General features: G+C 35.6%; 1 long non-coding RNA gene across 1 annotated transcript; it reads left to right on the top strand.

Moving 5' to 3' along the window:
- On the top strand, positions 1–2,518 carry LOC139779156 (uncharacterized). The gene is made up of 3 exons (XR_011719815.1): positions 1–198; positions 946–1,161; positions 1,387–2,518. It is a non-coding gene; the product is annotated as an uncharacterized lncRNA (long non-coding RNA).
- The last annotated feature ends 1,313 nt before the right edge of the window (positions 2,519–3,831 follow it).

Raw genomic sequence — 3,831 nt, forward strand, 5'->3', positions numbered from 1 at the left:
GCGACCGTTGAACTTGAAAGCAGCGTCAGTCGTCACAGTTCACAGTACTACAGTACTGCTTATACTGTGGCAGCGTACACGTTCAAAGTCGCCGCGCGGCCGATTGTTTTTGCCGGCGAGCGGCCTTGCCAATTGTTTTATCAACGCTCGGAGTAAGCCGAAGTCACTCAGCTATCATTCTCCCTGAATATCACACAGGTATGTATTATTCGGAACGCGGTCGTTCCTGCGATTGGCACTCGCTCCTCGTTTCGCGAGCCGCGGAAATAATCGACGCGCTCGACAATTTGCAAGTGTATCGTGTATCAAGTGTTTGTCGGAATGAACAAGTAATGTGAGCGGATCGCTCGCTCGAGGCGGAGACGTCGAGGCGAAGGTACGCATAGGCAATTGTGAATTGTGATTTGCAGTTTTGTTATGATATTCGCGGGCGATACTTAATCGTGGCGCTCGTCCCGGCATATTTCTGGACTCGAATGTATAGGTAGCATTCATTTATCTATCGATCCGTGTCGCGCTTTGAACGCTATGCCGGAATTGTCGTGCGATTTATCTCCGATTCTCACCGTAAAGAAAAAGAGGGCTGAGGGAGTCGTATCGAGTGATTCGAGTAACAGAACACCGTAATACATCGCCCGTTCGTGAATGCTTTAATCGTTTAATTATAATAATCTCGTATTTTTCGCGTCGCGTAAGTTATTAACGGCCGGCAGTCACGATTCTTCGTCGTGCATATTAATAATGCTTTACTTTCGCGAGATTTACGAGTTCGATACGTACTGCGCGTGCGATATTTAATTTCAATAGCGTATCTTTAATTAACCAACTGCGTGTCTTTATTAACCGTCCGCTCGACTCGCGTAGTATCACCGCGCGAGAAATCACCGTCATGCAAAGTGATCGAATGTTAACTTCCTATTGAAATTTGACATTTGCGTTTTACAGAGTCGCGAGTGCATTCGAGAAAATAGTTCCGAAATTCAGGAGTTATATCTTCAAGAGCATTATATCGTCAGCTACAATTAACTGAAGTGCAACCGTGCGAGTGCAATGAATAAATTCGAGAAAATGAAGAAACTTGAGGGATATCAGACGTTACAATCCGATACGGTTATTATTATTATTATACTTACTAGCTGTTAGCTGCTGCGCATCGTACCTGTAAGTTATTAAATTATTTTATAGTAATTTTTTTAATAATAATTTTTCTTAATGATGGTTTATTTTTATAATAATTCTTTAATTATTTTAATTAACTTATTTAATGAAAAAGAAGATAATTATTATTAATTAATTCAATTTTATTCTAATTCTTCGTAGCCTATCTATCCATATTTATATATCGATAACTTGATTTTATATTACCTGCTTTTTTATATTACACAGTAAAGTACTTCCTTCCCACGGGTACGACCTTAGCGAGGTGGGAGGGCTCAGTACCCCGAGGATGTTACCCAAGCAAAACTCGATCTTGTTCTGTTTGGATAAAAATCCAAAGACGGGGAAGCTAACGTACCCTCGTCCGTCGATTTAATTGAATAAACGAATCGTAGCCGGTTCGTCGCGTTTGCTTCGGGAGTGCCGTTCAAGTAATCGGACTAAAGGACTTTTTCAAAGTCCATTTGAAGAATATTACGGCGACGGAATATCTTCAAATGGGCTTTATAAACGGGAGTGCCGATACAGTGCATCGCGCGAAAGACTTTTATTCATAATTAGTCCGCGCGCGATTGTAGTTTATTATCCGCGAGTGTTTCTCGCGAGTGTCCTGTGCGGTGAGAGGAGGAGGAGGAGGAGGAGGAGAGACCTGATGTCCTGAGAGAAGGAGATCCGAGAGAGACATCGGGCACCGGCGGAGCAACCTTGGGGTGAGTATTATCTCTTTATCTGCATAAAATTAATTTCTTTACATTCGACAATATTATATATAAACAAAAATTTGGTTCTCCCATGGGCTCCCCGCTGTCACCCCGTAAACGAGTGAATTATCGTAAGTTACTACAGAAGTAACGCTCGCGTAAACGTAGTGTATGAGACACTTGTATACTAAATTACGACAATAAATTATTATATATACGCAATATTACATTTCATAGATCCGTTGCCTTAAAATGGACTGGAACAGATTAGGATTTAATACTTAATCTTGGATGATTTATATAAATTGATTTAATACGTAATATTTGTGACTGAATAACAAATACTTTGTTTTATCTCCCACACATCTTTCCTTTTCTCAAAGATCTTTCAGGATTAAATATTATATAAATTGGTGCAAAAATGCAATATATATGCTTAAAGATATTTTTAGCATATATTACGATCGAAAATAAAGGAGTGCCTTGTAATATTTTAATTATTTAGTATATAATTTAACATATAATCTATGTAATCTCGTTTACAAAATCGTGTGTGTTCTTGATCACTAATTGAAATCATTTGTTCCTATAACGCACCAATTTTAGCCTAAACTTTTACAGTCTATCCATATGTATTGGTAACTGGTTTTTATACCAGTTAAAATATGACGTGAGATCCAATAAATGTTATTTTATGAAACAGAAAAATTTTTTGTAGCAATTATTTTAAAATTGATCAATTTTGTGTAAATTTAAATACTTGATTTTGAGGAAATAATATTTATTTTTAATACACTATAAAGTAATTTTGGAAGTATGACATACAATATGTAGTAACGAGATATAATTATCGAAATTTAAATTATGTTTGCTCGCAAGTGCATGAAATATTTATATTAACACAATATATTGTGCTAATGTGAATATTTGTACGGGAAGTTTATCATCCCTTTGGATCTCACGTCATTAATTTTTTACTTCTCACACTCTGGAGGTGAAACTCCGATATTCGAAACAAGAAATCGAAAATATAGGCCTTAGATTTTCTCAATTCGCGTTTATCAATTTTCTCTAATTTATTTCGCATTGTTAAAGTCTGCATGTTTGTATTACATGCATTTAAAGTAAAGTTCCATTTGCGAAAAGTAATTGAGTTTATTCGGATTACACGCGGTTCATTGAAGGTCTTTTGTCGAGATTCAGAGTTTCTGATTAATGTTCTCGTACTTATACACGGAGAGAATTTTCTCTTAAAATTTACCCTGAAATCATGGTAGTTGTGGGACAACATGTACCACCAAGAATTTTATGCGAGTTATTCTGATTAATATTTACCAGAATAAAAAATATTAATATCTATTATATTAAAATATAAAATATGTTTGATTAATTTTACTATAATATATCTAGGAAATTTCAATAATTTTTCAAAATTTACCAATCTGCTTGGTAATTTTTATCACGTTGTTTGTAAAATGTCTTTTGTATATTTTAAAAATTCCTTAGTGTTGCCAAGTTGTCCCAAGTTTGTAGTGAATTTAAGGGTAAAATATAACAAAAAATTCTCTCCGTGTAGTAAAATTCCTATTATTCGCGAAAAGTATCGAATTTATTCGAATTATATATACGCGGTTGATTAAAAGTCTTTTTCGAGATTAAGAGCCTCTGATTAATGTTCTTTTTATTTTTAATCGAAGATGTAATCACGTGTGTAAATTATAGTATATATATATATGACAATAAATAAATTTTGGACATTAGTTATTCCGTAATTAATTAGTTTAATTGCTATGGCCCTTCGCGACGCGGTCGTGTTTCGCGCATCGTGGGAAAGAGCGTAAAACCATTACGCTCATTTGCCGGCTATGACCAGTTGGTAATAGAAGGAATACTTCTCCTTCCTGTCAACACAAGGTAGGTTGGTGTCCAACACCACCAATATAATGTATATATAATAGGTAATATAATATTT

Source organism: Temnothorax nylanderi, unplaced genomic scaffold (genome assembly GCF_030848795.1).
Source record: "Temnothorax nylanderi isolate EJ_2023f unplaced genomic scaffold, tnyl_v1.0 TNYL_tig0212_pilon, whole genome shotgun sequence".
Lineage (NCBI taxonomy): Eukaryota > Metazoa > Arthropoda > Insecta > Hymenoptera > Formicidae > Temnothorax > Temnothorax nylanderi.